At 37.0% G+C, this 17922-nt stretch overlaps 1 protein-coding gene across 1 annotated transcript in view; it reads left to right on the forward strand.

The window, feature by feature from the left end:
- Positions 1–2170: 2170 nt before the first annotated feature.
- Positions 2171–17922, forward strand: part of LOC107088624 (SPRY domain-containing SOCS box protein 4-like) — an 88998-nt gene continuing 73246 nt past the window's right edge. The window contains exon 1 of the mRNA XM_015380920.1: positions 2171–2384. The gene's annotated coding sequence lies outside the window, so the exon portion shown is untranslated. The remainder of the gene's footprint in view (positions 2385–17922) is intronic.

The following is a 17922-nucleotide window of genomic DNA, read 5'->3' on the forward strand; positions in this document are numbered from 1 at the left end:
TATATATAGATATATATCTATATATATATATGTATTTTTTTTTTCTTGTCAATGTCAAACGATAAAGCTTTTATAAGTAAAAATCTAAAATCTTGGTATACATTTTCTCACATTATATATAAACTCTTTAGTCAATGTTATTAGTTTTACGTTGTTAAAAAGGAAACAATATTATCTGCCAACTACTAAATCTGGATAAAATACAACAGCAGACATCAATTATCACCTCCTATTTCATATTCTCAATTGTATGTATATATATATATATATATATATATATACCTTTAATTGTCAGTCCAGACTAGTACTGAAGTTCCCTGAATTTCTAATAATACAACCCAATAATTATTCCCTGATTATACTGCTTGAATGTGAATAATGCTTTAACAACCATAGTGATAAATAATAAGCTTGAAAACAAAGTATATAAACACGCATAATGAGTTATGAGCAAACAAGGAGATGATTAGGCATTCATTAAAATGTGAAGCATAGAGGAAGTGTAGTTTTTTAGGAAATGACTCATTCTAGAAATGTTCTAATTTTGTTTCCCGGGCCTACACAGTAACTATTTAGCAGAAACCAATACTTTTATTCTGCTTACAGGATGTCTGTGTAGAAGGAGTGGGGAGTTATAGAGATGAAAAACATTTTTTGTTCACATTTTAGACTTTTACACACCACATATCCTGCTGTTAGTTGAGATGGTTGATGGTGGTTTAATAGAGAAGGATAGGGACGTTTGGGGGTACTAAACTGAATGAGGCTGAGGATGCACTTCATGCAGCAGATAAGGATGGAATCAGTTTACAAGCTGAGAGGAAAATATGTTTAGACAAACACTTTAGAAAAGTCTTAGCTGGGCTTGTAAGTGATATATGGACCTGTGTCAGCTCTGGTAAACACAGTTGAGAACTATCTACTTTACACTTAAAAGAAACATACCTGTTTAATTCAATTAAATAACATTAACATGGATATATGGAGGATACAGGGCTTCGCAAAAGTATCTAATTATCCCAAACCTTTTTAGATGTTCTGTTATAAACACAAACCTTAATATTGCTATCTCATTTAGGTGGTACAGTATCTGACACACAGCAGTGGAGGGGTAAGGAACTTAAATCTGTTTTTTATTGGTAACACTCTGAAGGGGATTTTTGTGCTTTTTTTAATAGCATCAAAGTGAAAAACAAAGTTGAAAAGGCAATGTAGGGAACAAAGCATACATCTTAAAGAAGATACTTAAGTCTAAAAATAATAAAAAAAAACTTTCCAGCCTACAGGTTATAGGCCTAATATATGATGCTGGAAACTAACTTCACATTTCAAATAAATCATGGAGGTGACACCACCATACTATGTAGATACATGTCTTTTGGAAGGAGAAAATTGATGGCTAAATTTAGAGAATCTTGGAAGAAATTATGAAAAAGTCGGAAAGAACTATGTCGGAATGTATTTTAATGTTCTGGAATGACTTGAGCTAATCCAGGCCTAAAATCAATGTGGATCTTGACTTGAAAACCCCTTTTCCAGACTGCTTGGTGAGGGCCAATTATATAAAATCTCTAGAAAAAGAAGAATCTAAAAGTTTTGTTAAACTGACGTCATATTTTCTTTGATATAATTACGAATAAAGGCCTTAGATTAAGTAGTATAAAACTACTTAAATAATCACAGTTTTTTTTTTTTTTTTTTTTTTTTTTTAAACAGCATTATTTATTTTTTTATTTTCATTTTCTTCACAGTGCCCTGTCTAGCAGTGTGGCAATAAGAATAATTGTCTTAATGCCAAAAAGAGCCCACTAGATTTTACTTTCACGGGTGGAGCAGTACAGCTATCCCAGTGTTTCGCTTGATTTATGCATATAAATAGCTTTATTATAATTATGCAGGGAGTTTTACAGATTATATGGACACTGCAATGTAAGTAGAAAAGAAAGGAAAAACATAAAAAAAAGGAGATGAGAGGAAAGAAAGAGGAGATAAAATGGAGATAACGATAAAACAGCATTATTTATAATATTTCTTTTTTTTGGGGAGCTGAAGCCTGAATTTCCAAACAGCACCTGAACGTGACATTAAATTCTGGACCAATCACATCAGAGTATAACACTGCGCCTTGATGGGGACAGCCAATCAGGGCTCGCTCTGAGGAGCGAACGGATTGAGACCATAGCATCGGCTTCCCTGGCTGCATGGATGTTTCGAGCTTCCTTTAACAGCAACAAAGAAACAATCTGTTTTTAAAAACATCCGAAACAGCGTTGGAATAACGCTGCTGCCATCATCGGAGAAGAAGAGAGAAGTATTGTTTTCAAATTTAGCAGGAAAAGCTTCCGGGAAAAGTATCATTTGGAGGCGGGTTGAGTGTCCGCTCGGTGAGTGCTGCTGTGTTTACACCGGATAAACAGCCGTTGGGGTTGTTGTGATGAAGGTTTTCTTTTCTAAAAGTGTCTTCCATCAATTTCAAGCTGACAGAATAAACTTCTCTCACTTATAGAAGGTAACCTTATACTTTCGGCCTTTTGACATATTGCTGCTGAAGTTTGCACAGCCTCACCTGAAGAGGAATCTCTATTTAAAGATCACTCTGCTTATAATGATGATTCTACCTGCAGCACAGAGCAACACGATGCTGGCTGAATCCCTTCATTATTTTCTCACTGTGTTTAAAGAATGACGAGTTCTTTGTAAGGGTTACACCTTGACATTTAGACGGATGAGATGAGAAAGGCGACAAGGACGTGGGAGATGGAGAGCTGATGGTGAGAGCAGGGAGGGAATGAAGAAATAAGGTAGAGAGAAGATGCTGCTGCTGTGGAGAGAAGGAAAAACTAATGGTTGACAGCGTGAGAAACCCCTGCAGCCTGATCAGAGGTGTGCATCCTCTCACAGCTTTAAATGATTAGTTTGCATAATTTTTTTCCAAGGATGAAATCATTCTTCAAGACTCCAAGAAATGCATGTTTCTTCTCCAATATAGTCCATATAGTCATGCACCCCTTACTTTAATATACAGAGAAACCACCCAGTGATTTTAGACTCCAACAATGTGCTGTCTGAATACATATATGACAATTCTCTTATCAGAGCTGGTGGAGTTGATTGAAATGTGATGTTTTTCTTGTACAAACTGGAATTTTCAGGGTGTGTGTATATATATATATATATCTCCATCCATCTACTAACACTCTTACTTCGAAGTGGGGTCATGAGGGGTGCTGGTGCCTATCTCCAGCTGTCAATGGGCGAGAGGCGGGGTTCACCCTGGACAGATCACCAGTCCATCGCAAGACAACATAGAGACAAACAACCATTCACGCACACACTCACACCTAAGGAGAATTTAGAGAAGCCACTTTACCTAACAGTCATGTTATTGGACTGTGGGAAGAAGCCGGAGTACCCAGGGAGAACCCACGCATGCTCAGGGAGAACATGCAAACTCCATGCAGAAAGACACCAGGCTGGGAATATATATATATATATATATATATTTATATATTGGATAATGGGAATAATAATTATTATTATGCTTTTTTGTCACATTGGAGAAATTTAACCTACTCCTTGGGGAGCAGTGGGCTGCCATTGCACGGCGCCCAGGGAGCCGTGTGGGTTAAGGGTCTTGCTCAGGAACCCAGAGTGGAGGCTAGGGGATTGAACTGGGTACTTACTCTAACCCACTCGGAAAAAACACTCCCCTTAATCGTGATTAATCAATTACTAAATTGGTTGACAATTATTGAAATAATTGTCAACCAATTTAGTCATCGATTAATCATTAACTGGATTATAGAGACGGTAAAACACGTCTTTAGCTCAGGGGTCTGCAATGTTTTTTCCAGGCCAAGGACCCCCAAACTGATGGCGAGATGGAGCGGGGACCCCCTAATTGTGTGTATAAAATTGTGTTATATCGAACCTATAATCACTCTATTACAGATGGAGTCATGTAACGAAAGTAATTTCGCCCTGGGATTATTAAAGTATTTCTGATTCCTGGTTGATGGGACAGGTGTTGTAAATGAAACGGTGCCCAGCTTGAAAGAGCTCCTGCGTGTCGCTGAATGTGTGCATTGATGACTGAAAGACATTTTCTGCCTCCATTTATCTGTTTACTACAGTGTGTTGAATTCATGTTAATGTGGATTTAAAGACATTTCAATTAGTGGAAAATATATTGAAATGAACCAAAACTTTTGTGACCCCGATGCAGACCTCTTTAACTGAAGACCGCTTTAACTGACAGAGCAACACACTTAGAGCTCTAATTATATCAAAATTGTAAGAAAATATATAAAGATTTTGCTTTTAAGATAAAGAAATATTTGAATTTGTCAATATGCTGTATTCAGAACTTCTCAAGCGGAAAAGTTTTAGTTTCATCTGGTTTAATTCATAGAAAATATTCTATGGCTATCCGATTATTAATCGCTTCATCCAATAATAGACAGATTAATCAATGTGATAAAAAAAATCGTCACTTGCAGCCCTAATATATATATATGTACATATATTTCAGATGATGTTTTAAAATGTGTCTCTGTCTTTAACTGCTAAGGTGCACAAAAAACATTCAGTTTTTTTTGCTACGTATTGTTCACACTTCTGCTGTTAGGTGCTGCTAATTTTTCGCCATTGCTGTTTTGATCTTCCAGATTTAGGAAAGGATTTGTCTAACATTGACCGTGTGGAAAGTCTGGATCTTTCACAGCTTCTGCTCTTCACTTTTCTTGCTGAGTAAAAAAAAAGAATGCATGAATGGGTTTAGTATTCCAGAGGGGTTGGAAGTGTGTATTAGTTGTGATATATGGTGACCTTCGCATTTAATGGCTGTATGGACTATTTTGAGAATAGCATCCAAATGCCATTTTTTTCTAGGCTTTTTTATCATAATTTTATGCTTTTCTTTCTATAATTTATGTTGTTCATGGTATTGTGTTCTGTGCATAGTACTCTATGAACAGGCTGATAAACGTATCTTTCTTGCAAAATAAAGGAATAATAAAGACAAATGGCAAAGTGGGAAGGTCCAAAATAATTAGCCAAGTAATCCATTTGTCCATTTGATTGTTTTTGTGATTTGTCTTTGAAGCCTAGATAAATATTGAACATGATCTGGTTATTGCATAGCCCCAATCCTACAGCAGGTTTGACCAGGCTGGTGACCAGCATGAGGAGGAGGAGCTCTATGTTGTGCTTGTCTGTGGCCTTTAATGCTCCTCTTTGTTATATGAATAAATAGTAATATTGCCAGTATTTCTTTTTTTCTAAAAACCTCCAGATACCAGATGTGGCTTGTTTATATTTGCAGAGAGGATTTAGCAAGGTTATCATGGTTGAAACCCACATAGTCCTCTTTGCTGCTCTTCCCACAAATATATTTTCCTCATACATGTGGCTCCGTTTAAAAGTAAGCAAAAAGGCTTTCCTGTGTGATTTTTCTTTTTCCAATAAGCTTCATTACAACAAGGAAATAATCAGTCAAACGGTACTTTTAGATTATTACATGCAGGTACATGTAGAAAAGGTAGCGCATAATACAAAAAAATATTTGTGTAACTAAATTTAGAAAGTGCCACTCATTTAATAGACTACTTATGAATAGAGGGAAATATCTTAGTCCTTTATTTCTAACGGATCACGGATCATTCAAATGTGAAATATGTCCTAATTTATTTTAAGTTAATTTTACAAAACATAAATAATTAATAATAATAATTATTATTATTTTTTTACATTAATTAGGGCTTAGTAATTAATTGCATTTGCAATATAATCCCAATTTAACTAAACAGTTTTTAGATTGCAATGGAGCTCCTTTTTGGTCACATTACATTTAACAGGAGGAGAAACGGACACTCTCACTGCAGTCCTTTGGGTGGGAGTAATACATTAAAGTGGAAAAAGAGAGATGCAGCTATCATGCAGATCTTTGCATTCAAGATAGAAGTAAACCTTTTACCATCTAACAGTCAAATTAAAATCCTGCAGTTATCTAATCTGGACAAGCAACCCTTCAAGATCGTGAAAAAAACCCCAATAAAATATTAGAGTGAAACATCTAGATAGTTGTGCTGACTGCAAAGGAAATCAAAATCTAAATAGTATTTGCAATTTTGGTTGAAAAAAATCTCAATCTTAACTTTTGGAGAAGCCTTTAACATAAATGTTTTAACTGAAATGATTTATTTCCATCTACTCAGTACTTGGTTATACTGAGTATAACCAAGGCATAAATCACTGTTGCAAACTATCAAGGCATGAAGCTGATTACCCTGTGGCACTGCTAAGTTGAAGTGGAAATCCAGGTTCCTCAATCTTTCTTGATACTAAATAAAAAAAAAAGCAGTTGGAGTCCATGCTCCAGACCGATAACTGTGTGATGGCTTTTTAAAATTCTGGCTGCAGCTTTCATGAAGATCTCCAGAGTTCTTGAATTAGGTTTGTTTAGCACTTATCCCAAGGCTGTGATTGTCTTTGTTGATTATGCCAATATTTCTGTCACACTTTTTCCTTTCATTGAGTTTTTCATTGGTATTCTTAAATACAGCACTCTGTGAGAAGAAAGGGTACCTGAATTAAATATGACTTTTCCTAATTATTAACACTTGGGTAATAATAATAATAATAATAATAGAAATATTGATCTCACAATGGAGAAATTCTCTTCTGCATCTTAACCCATCCCCTTGGGGAGCAGTGGGCTGCCATTATGCGGTGCCTGCGGAGCAATCGGGAGTTAAGGGTTTTGCTCAGGAACCCAGAATGGAGGCTGTGGGGAATGAACCGGGTACTTGCAACCTTCTCAGAGCACAAGCACTAAGCCAACACACCGTAGGCATCAAGGTAGAATTTATCTTTAGTCTTTTGTAAAATATAAAATGTCTGAGACCCTGATGTTTGCATTTTCTTCTTCTATAAGTCTTGATCATTAAAATTACAAAAACTTTTTTTTTTATATATTTTGCTTTCTGAAATGAGTGACGTATTACAGTATGTTACACTTTTAGATTATATAATTTTTCTTCTTTTAAAGATGTATGTAAACATCTGACCTGCACTCTGTATGTTTATTTAGGCAAAGTATAGACAGATGAGTGTATTTGCATAATGAATATCCTGTGAGGATATCCATTATGGAGGCTGGTGTGTCAAGGCCAAGAGGGAGAGGAAAAAGAGGAGGGGGCATTTTGGTGGTGACAGGAGGTCATTTATCTGTCTCCAGGAGGTCAGCCTTGTCACCAGCATCTTGTCTTTAGTGTCTTTCTGGGTTGCTTCTCTCCTAGATCCACTCTTTCTCCTTTTCCCTCTGCCGTCTCCACGATTCTCTGTTTGGCATCCACCCTAAACATATCTGCCATCTTTGTCTTCTTGCACCCCGTCAAACATTCCCCTCATTTAAAATTTCCAGCCAAGACTTAAAAAAAAAGTAAATTCTCCCCTCATGATGCTTTTAGTATCATGAGCTTTAACACAAAGGTTAACATGTTAATCTGTTTTACTAATTTTAGGACATAGATCACAATCTTTCCCTGCTGGACAAACACGAGGCTTCAGATGTTTTTAATCGCTGAAATAAGCAGATTAGGTTTGGCTTTAAGCAAACTATGCCGCTGATTCAGCTGCTTTAAAATCAGACCTCCTGACACCTTCAATGACACTTCAGAGATTATCTGCAGTAGGCTGCACACATGGAACAGGCTTCCTGAAGAACGCTTTTCTCTTTCAGCCTCTTGTTCCAGCGCCATCTGCAGTCCACGCTAGTCTTGGTAAAGATCTGGAAAATGACCTTTAAATAAAATCGTCTTTTAGTGCAGTCACATAATATCACACTGTTGCATTAAGAAACATCAACGATATAAAACTACTGGTGTGAAAAAAAATAGTTACATAAAAGTAATGGAAACTTTACATACTCAAAAAGTGAAGAGAATTTCACATTAATGTCTAATCATTTTCTGTAAAAATGAATTTAATTGCAGGAAACAACAAAGGTTAACAAAAGATAAAAGTAAAAGTTCTTCTGCCAACTAAGATTGAATTGCTTCTTCCCTTTTCTGACATCAGTCTGAGGAAAGTTTGTCCCACCGGGATATCTGCAGGGTTTAGCGCTTGCATCGTCAGCCTGTTCAAAGTCTCTCCGCTGCTTCTCAGTGAGATCAGGGTCTGGGCTTTGCCTTTGTCCCAAATTTTACATTCATTCATTCTCAGACACTCTTTGGAGGATTTACGGCTATGTTTTGATACATTGTCATGTTGCTGGTTCTAGATCTGCTTCAGCTTTTTTTCTATTTTCTTTTTCAGAAGATCTCAAATTGTCTTAAATCCCCTTCGATATGTGGTCAAATATGCAGTGGATTCTATGATCCCACTGCACTAAACCACCATCAAACCATGACTCTTCCACCTCCATGCCTCACAGTTAGGGCAAGATTATTTTTCCTGCAGTGCTAAGAGTTTAAAGAGTTTTGTTTACTTCCGATGAGCCTTCCTCCCTGTTCCTTACTCATAAAAGTGAAACCATTTTTTTAGATTTCATATGGATGCACCCTCATACTAACAGTAGCAGGAGCCTACTGTACTCCTGTGATGAACATTGAAGGGAATTTAAGAGCCTTCCTTTAGGATCTTGTAGTGTGATTTCATTGTGAGCTTGCTTGGATGGACAGACCAATAAGTGGTGACAGTTGTTTTGGGGCTTTCCAAACTGATATTAATATCGAATATTTGTCCGATATTAGCCAAAAAACTAATATTGGATCATATCAGGCTGCATTTAAAATGTCCGATATTGGCACACATTGGCATTTTCATTTCCGATACGATACCGATATTGCAGCTTACTAACTGGTACAGATATTGATCCAATATATCGGCATAAATCATGCTTACTTTTTTTATTATTCATTTTCTAGTGTAAAATGTTAGAAAAGCCTTCATCAAGTGATATTAAAGTTATTTTGGAGGATTTTAATGTTTAGTTTAAAAGACCCGCCCTCTCCACTTTAAAAAAAATGCACATGCACGACCCTGTACCCGCTCCAGAGAGGGAACACCTATTAAACACGTGCAAGAGCATGCAGCCCATTACTCCTTATGCACGCTTTGTGTAAAACTTACTGTTTTCATAACTTATTCAACCTTACTGTCTGAACGTCCACCCTAACCCCTTAATCTATCAATCACCAAATATAACTGGGACTCAGTTAACTTAGCATTCGGCTTGATGATCACTGCTTTTTGCTCCCTGTTGGTCACGTAACTCTTCCTCCAGCATTAATACAAATGCTGTTTGATATCTTTTTTTTTTTTTTTAGAAATGTAATAAAAAGACAGGGTCTTTTTTTAGAGTGTTCCTGTATTTTTTTTTATTTTTGTTTAGTTTTTTAACCAAATCTCCATCAACTTGATCTCTGTTGGTTAATTACAAAGTTATTAAATAATGAAGTAACTGAAGAATGTCTATAATGTATATTTGGGTTGCACTCTTCCATTGTAGTTTGATTTAATTAATTGTTCATTATATAAAATGGGAAAGCTAAAAAAAAAACAGGTGGTTTGAATATAAAACAGGGGGGCTGAGATTTATAAGTCAGAGAAAATGACAAGAAAATATTAGACAGATTCTTTAAAATATATTCCATACGTAGGTGTTTTTTAAACTATTTGAGCAAAGTAAGTGTCTGTTTTATTCAGATTGGGTCGTTTAAATTAGGAACCTGACTTTTTATACCTTAAACCTATGTTTCATGTTGATTCAGCATTTTCAGTTAATGAAAAATGAAACTAACTGTTAAATGTGTTTTATTTTCCATCATCCTTTGCCCATTGAGATTTCTTTGTTTAATTTACTGCCTCTGTTCCATTTCCCCCGGTTAAACCATCTCTAATAACCTAATAAGATGTTGTTTGAGTGCGAGGCGAGAAGGAGGTAGTTTGGCTCTTAGACTACGTTGTTTTTTTTTTAACTTATCACAGCCTGTCCTGCTCCTAAAATAAACATTTAAAGATATTAAATTTTTCATTAAGTCCTAAAAACTCCCAGTTTGAGATAATTGGAGGTTTGGAGGAGTGTTTAAGGTCTATCACAAAACCAACAGCTGAATTCATTAATTATTAAACACCCTAGTTAGGTAAAAAAAATAATAAAAAGTCCCTGTTTTCAGACTATTGCTCCTTTAAGTTATGCTTTTGAGAGACTCACTCTGTAACAACAGCAAGGTGAGTTGGAAACATGGCAGGCAGCATTTTACAGTCACGGTGAGTTTGTTTTCCATCAGCCAGGATTAGATTAAACCATTTTAGCTGTACCAGAACAGAGCATCCCAGAAAACAGACTAACGGACGGGAAACTGTGAAGTTGCAGACTGACATTAAAAAGACAGATTATTGTCAATCTTTTGCAAGCATGAATAAATGCTGTATTGCTGCTGATTTTTTTTGAAGGCTCTTCTCCCTGTGCCTGCAGTTATTAGCTGGGCGGGGGTAAACCCGTGTCAGGTCACCACTCAATGATCTACTGGAAACAAAAAGGCCCAATCCCAAACTGGGACCTAAGCACTAACCCTGAGCATTAACCCTCCGTTTGCATGTTGCCATGGATGGTTCGCCACATTAAGTGCCATCTCAAACCATGTAGTGGGTAGGGTAAGTGGAGCGTTCAGCCCTTAAATAGCGAGTCTGCATCAGTTGCAAGCTCGCTGGTATTTGGCAGCATGTGTAACAGCGGCCTGGTGGCGGAGGAAACACGTTCCACCAAATGTAAATTTCACTGGTTTGCTGCATCTTCGTTACACAGAAAATCACAAGTTAGTTAAAGGAATAAAAAAACTAATTAATTCCAAAACGAAAGGTCCTCTTTGAAATAGTTTTATCTGACCGTGAACTTTTGTTTTAAGAAAGGGGCAAATGTTCACGGTTATGTTAACCTGCGCCATCAAGCTACAGCCACACACGGAGCGTCACTGTGTTGCTATGGATACGACTGTTGGTGAAGATTCTCAGTCATCCAGGTCATAGTCATTCCAAAAATGTAAAAAAAACAATCCACTGGACTTTATTTCCAAGTTTTAAGATGTTTTGCTTCCCATTCGGGAGCCTTTTCAATTAAAAATGTCAGAAATAGCGGTGAGTTCGAGCCCAACAAAGCCTTTTTTGGCATAGGAAACATGCAAATTGAAACAGACAAACGGGTCGGCCCCTTTGGAATAGGGGCCGTTTGGCTTCTTTCGTTTGCCTGCAATGCCCCATACCTGTCTATGTTTCTGAAAGGGGGGTCGTTAAAGGGAATTGTTGGCCTGGCGGAAAAGGCGAGGTCTTCTGGTACCTTGTAAAGGGGTTGGGGTTGCGATGATAGCTACTGTTTTCCTTTTTCTGTTGGAGGAAAGGAGCCGTCCCATTCTCGTTTATACCCCTTCAATGAAGGCCCCTTCCACAGCTGCGAGTCAGACTTCACTGATAGTTAAAAGTTAGTGATTAGGGGGCGGTTTGGGATTCAACCAAACCCTAAGAAAGAGAAAGACGCCACATAATGCATCATAAATAATTTCATTAGCTTTAAACACGCCGCCACACATGCTGTTTGTGGAAAAATGGCCATTGCAGGTATTGATTTATTGATTTTCACAATTTTTTTTTACACTCCCTTAAATTTTATACCTAGCTTCAACACACGTTATTTTACAGACAAGAGGTCAGGAACCTGTGGCTTTGGAGCCCAAGTGGCTCTTTTGCCCCCCCCCCCATATATGTTTTATATGCTAGAACTGTACATACACCCACTATCTATTTATAAGTTTTATGTTTTAATTAGCTCTAAAGCCGTACTATAAAAATAATAAATAAAAAACAAATCTTTGTTTAGAAAAGTATTTTATCATTGTGAATGACAAGAAAAAATAAATCTAATGTTCAGTATAATAAACTCGTAATAATAATTTGTAATTACCCTTTTTTTAATACAATACCCTTAAAAGTCTCCTAATTAATGAATCAACTGTCTACTTGGAGCAAACATGTTTAATTTATCCTCTAAATGAATCCAGGCATTCTGTGAACGTCTTCGAGTTTTTTCAGATCGGTAACAAAAACAAACCAAGAGAATCGTGCCTCTCAAAACCCACAGCAGACGAAAACAGGGGGAGTAAAATTGTATAAACGTTAGTTTGTAAAATATCTCTAAATTAAAAAATCTGCCATTGTGCCCATCATAAATAAATAACACTTTAAAAGAAGCTCATCAGACCTGATGTCTGCTTTTTTATCACATACCATGAATAGATGACAGCAAATATGTAAAGACGATGGTCTGGTCAGACCAAGACCCAACTTTAACTTTTTATCATTCTACATGCTATGTGTGGTGGAAAACTGACACTCAGCATCAGCTTAAACACACTGTCCCCATGGGGGAAACATGGTGGCATCCACATCCGGCTGTCTGGATGCTTTCTCTCAGCAGGGACGCGGAAAACTGCTGCAGTTCATAGAAAGATGGATGGAACTAAATGCAGAGTCATCCTGAAAGAGAACTTGAGGATTAAGGTTCACTTTCTGTCAACAACACTAAACATACAACCAGAGCTGCAGTGGTTAAGATTTTATTTTTTAGCACAAAACATGAAAACATTAGTGTATTATAATCCATCCATTTTATAATAATATCCCTTTTCATCTTGGCATATAACACTAACATTTCCAAAAATACACTGCTTTTGCCAAAATGTGAAGAAAAAAAACATTTAAGGTGTGAATTTTCAAGGCTGTACATGTTTTGTGATTTCCGTCCTTGTCTTAGCAGGGATCCTTTAATCTATGCATTTCACTCTGGCAGATGCAGAGGCGAATAGATTTACATTCAGAAGGCCTTTTTGTGAAGGCTTTGATGGACTGCTGAGCCTTCAAAAAAAGCTCACTATGGGCACACTTCAGGGACGTTCAACCGCAGACATCACTCAGGAAAGACTGGCCTCTTATTCACTTCTGCACCCTGAATGACATTAAGTGTCCCAGTCAGAGACGATTTGCCCCTCCCGTCTTTGGCTGCCTCTCTGTAAAAAAGCAGTTTATAGAAACCAGCAAATGTTTGTGGGGTTTTTTTGTCTGCTAATGGACTGGTGACCCAAAGACTTCATTGCTCTGGACAGGAAGCCTCGAGTGAGAGTGCATTTTTACAGTAAGACCCTTGTGTCTAAATGGGAGATGGGCACATAATGAGGTTGCACATTTCCTGGCGTGCATCATCAATTTTTAGCTTGCTCATCAGCTTTCGTTGTGAAGTTCGATGGCTCCTTGTCATCTGACTGTCATCCAGTGTGATACGTGTCAAATTTCTTGGGAGAGATTGCTGCTGTGAGTCGTTAATCAAAGCTCCGATCGCAGAGAGAACAGCCCGACAATGCAGGAGTAAAGTCGGAGCCCTTGGGGGTGACAACAGGGGACACAAAATCATTAGTGTTGGAACAAACAGACCTTGGTTCCAGATATTTTCCTCTCCTTGTAAACCGCCGTGACGTGAGCTCATTTCACCTCATCTTGTTCCATCTCGTCACGCATCATTTGACTCCCTGTCGCTCCCAATCACCTGTTTGTCAGATCTGATCGAAAGTTTGCTCTATAAATTCTTTTGTCTGGAGACGCACAGAGGTTACAGAGATGGGGTGTCTTGATTTACATATAAATGACGGGAATATTTGCCATACCGCGCTGTTGGTTTTTGTCATTTTAAGGCGATGCAGAGCTGGTGTGTGTTTCTTTTCTTTAAGGCTGCCTCTTACTCCAATCTGCATGTGGTTTCATGGCTCCCCTAATGCTCTCGGATAAGTTATCCTAGTAAAAGTGAAATCAACTGCCTATTCTTGGATTTGCTTTTGGAAGCAGGTGAAAACAGGGCAGTTGACTTTTAAAACACACTGATTCAAGTCTTCTTTGATGTTAGGTTAGATTTTTTTGTCCTCACAGAAAAAACTTCCGGCCCATTGCTGTCTCTACATCACACTCTCACATATCATCTCCCAGAGGGGGTTTGTAACAGGAATCCTTTCAGGCTCACATACCCAGAAATAGACCAGACAGCCCTATAAAGCCCCGGCTACCACACTTCATATACTGTACTTGGGACTGGATGGTATTATATTTGCCTTCAGGTTGAACTAAATCTCACCAAACACTAATCCAAAGATAGTTTCTATCTGTTGAAAGATCCTAAGGGATAAATAACATGAAAAATACATAGGGGTAACATTTACACTCCAATGAGTGTAAATGCCAACATGCTTAGACAATGAAGTGGGCGCTAGGCCCGTCTCCCAGCAGGGTTTTTGGCTTGTCCTCTGATTGTTCAGAGATAATGACATTATCAAAAGACAGAACATTACCAGGACCCTGACATCTTTACTTAGTTCATGGCCAATTATTCTTGCCATTTTTTTGTACTTTATAATATATAATTTTAAAACAAAGGCTTTTCCCACATATGTATGGAAATTTAAGGTATGAAACAGTAAATGGATATCTAAAACACCTATAGTATTTGTTAAGGAGATGACAGTAAGACTGAACTGCGTACCGCAAAGATGTCCTTTATACCTTTGAGCCTTTAACCTCTAATAGAAAGTATGAATTTCAGAATTGGTGTACGAGTTGGTGATGCATGTTATGGATTCACGAGTTGTTCTAAAGTTCATTCATCTTTTTTATACAGTAATGACAAAATAATAAGCTCTAATTTTCACTTTTCCTCTATTTATGTAGGAATGGTATCAAAATAAAAATTTGGTCCAAATTAGGTCCTTCTTAGGCAAATTGAAGAAAAACCATAGCATTACCAAAGGAAAACTAAGCTATTCAGGCAGAAGTGTCTCAATATTGTTTTCTGGTATATCAGCTGAAATTTGCTGCCATGGAAGATTTAATCTACGTGGTCATATGATAGCATTTTGTAACTCTAGATCTGATAAATGTCAAGAAATGCCGGAGTGGTGTCTGGTTTTTCAAACAGGAAAGAGTAGTAACGATGTTGCTTTTTTCTTTTTTTTTAGTTAGTTTTTAGGACATTTAATCAGTGAATAAGTTCAGGAATTCAACCACGTATCATTTTTCTCAGTAAGTGACCTTTGGACAGCAGTAGAAAACTGCTGGTTGGGCTTGTTTCTTACTGCTGCTTGTATCAGCAGTATTTTGTAGCTCATCTACCTCTAGGAGCCATTGGTTATCTGTCTATAAATGGACCTTTCAGTCATAAGTGAATTAATATTAATGATGTTTCAAAAAACCCAACAACTACAATTTCACCTGCAACTGATATCGCACAATTGTAATTCCACTCAAAACCCTTAAAGTTAGAACATTTCATCAATCTTATTAAGTCTCTTTTGAAAATATCTTACTGTTTTCCCCCTAATTGTAGGCATGAAGGGAGTACATAAATTAAACAGAAATAAGGTTTTGATGGGCTACTGTATAAAACCCTGAACTCAACACTATTTCTGACATTTTAATTGAAAAAACCAGTGGATTGTTTTAATTTTCTTATTTTGGACTATGAGCTGGATGACTGAGAATCTTCACCAGCTTATCCCTTTAGTTTTGTACCAAAAATACACTTTTTATTTTTACTTTTTTTTTCTTTAATTTTTTTCGATTGGGGCATGAGCAAATTTGAGGTATATGATTGAACACAGTTACTACAAAACGCTTAGTGATATAAATCATACTTCTATGTCTAACTGGTGTCCTAAAGAAGCTGATTTTTGAGGTTTATATTCTTCAATTATTTGCGATTTTATGGCCATGATGGCGGCGGTAAACAGTCACAGCCATATGTTAACTAAGAAAGACTGCAAATAAGTGATTCTTTTTATTTCATTTCATAATATCACCAAATATTGTGATAAGATTTTAAGTGCATATTGCCCAGTCCTAATTCGGATGCATTTTTAAATAATATTTGGTCACTATTAGCTATGTTTGCAATGCATGTTTGTTTTTCTTTCTAGAAGCTGCCCAACTTAAAACAAGATTAATGTACAGAATACTAAACACTCAGGACTGTACAATCCAGATTAAACTCCTGCAATATCATAAGTACCTTAAGAACAGGACCAGAGGATATTATCTTTTTATTTCAGATAACTGATTCAAACCTTTTAGATCTATCAAAATCCCTTCTACTCATTTGATATTTTACTAAATACCATGATCCAACTTTTTTGGATGCATACTAGCATCCTTTGCTTTTGGCTTGTCTGCGGTTTGGAATATATTTATTGTAGCTATGGGATGAAAGCAAGACAACAACAAAAAATCTCAATAAAACCTGTTTAATTCAGACTAAAAAAGGTGTTCATTTCCATTTCTTAAATGGAAATGAACACCTTTTTTCATCTGAAAAAAGAATTGACCCAAATTATTATTTTTTTGCTTAGTGTTTTATGAAACAAAACAAACAAAGAAACTTTTATAAAAAATTGAACTAGCCATGCTAAGTCTACATTCTTTTAAACATCATTTTTTTCTGTCTTGACGCTCAGCTCTGCAGCATCCACTCCCCTCTAAAGGATGGTAAGGACATTTTCTCCTCTGGCTCCAGCTTCCTCCATCTTTTTGTCTTTGTCTCCACCCATCTATTTTTCTGTCCATAATTACAGGGCTCTTGAAGGCGTTTAAAGGCTCATGAATATTTAGGTATGGAGGGGAAGTGTCGGGGGACTCCTATGTGTGGCTGGTCTGTCCTAATTATGCAGATTGGTCTCAAAATCCTCCCAAACTTGTGGTCTTAAAATGAGACGAAGGCAGGATAACGATCAAAAGTTGTCAGTTTGGAAAAGCTAAAGAAATCTTAAACAAAGGGTTTATTATACAGCTGCATCTCATCATCATATCATTGGAGAGTAATTTATTTCAGTAGGTCAATTCAGAAATTTAACACTTATATTATGCAGATTCATGAAACACTTCACCTGTTCATTTCTGTTTATTAGGAGTAATATGGCTTAAAGGTAAAAATTTGACTTAATATCTTAGTATACCTGAAAAACTTGAAAGTTTTAGACTTTCTTTCTTTCTTTCTTTCTTTCTTTCTTTCTTTCTTTCTTTCTTTCTTTCTTTCTTTCTTTCTTTCTTTCTTTCTATCTTATGATTGTACAATGCTCATCTTGTGCTTACTTATACATTAACACAGTACTAAATATCAGAATAGATCAGAATAGAAAATGGGGAGGCTCAGAATCCAAGTTGAATGAGTGGGAGGATTCCACATTGAGTGGTTTTAGAGCTGCCATGTTATCTGCAAGCCTTGCACCACTGTGTTTAGTCAAGTCCCTCAAAGCAGCCATCTACCAGGACATTTTACATCACTCCATGCCTCCCTCTGCCAAAGAGCTTTAATGCCTGATGCTGATTTTATTTTCCAGTAGATTTACCAAGATTTGGGAATTCATTCACTCTCATCCACATTCATCAAAATGAACAGAAACAAGAGCTTGAAATGAAATGTGATATAAGTTTCTATTTTGAGTTGAATGACTGAAATGGATGACCTTTTCCTGGCGTATGCTGGTAAGGACTCTCCCAGCAGGAAGACAGTAATTGTACGGCAGGCTACAGCTTGTAGCCGGTCATTCCTGCCCCTTCTAGTACAGTCAGCTTAGAATTAGGGCTTAGATGGGTGTGACTCATGGACTCCTTGATGGACAGAACTGAGTTGAGGTGAAACGGGTGCCTGGGAGACATGTTTTGTTCTCAGGATGAGGTTGGAAGGAAGGTAGGTCTGCATAAAGAGAGACGTGCAAGAACAGATAAACTAAATTAGAGCTGAACTGGGGAGTACAACAGTCAAAGAGGCAGTAAACATCCCAAAAATATATAAAAAAGGTGCTTCTGACTGATGTAGTTGGACTGAGGGAGGCAAGA

This window comes from Cyprinodon variegatus, unplaced genomic scaffold (genome assembly GCF_000732505.1).
Source record: "Cyprinodon variegatus isolate N-32 unplaced genomic scaffold, C_variegatus-1.0 Scaffold224, whole genome shotgun sequence".
NCBI classification, from domain to species: domain Eukaryota; kingdom Metazoa; phylum Chordata; class Actinopteri; order Cyprinodontiformes; family Cyprinodontidae; genus Cyprinodon; species Cyprinodon variegatus.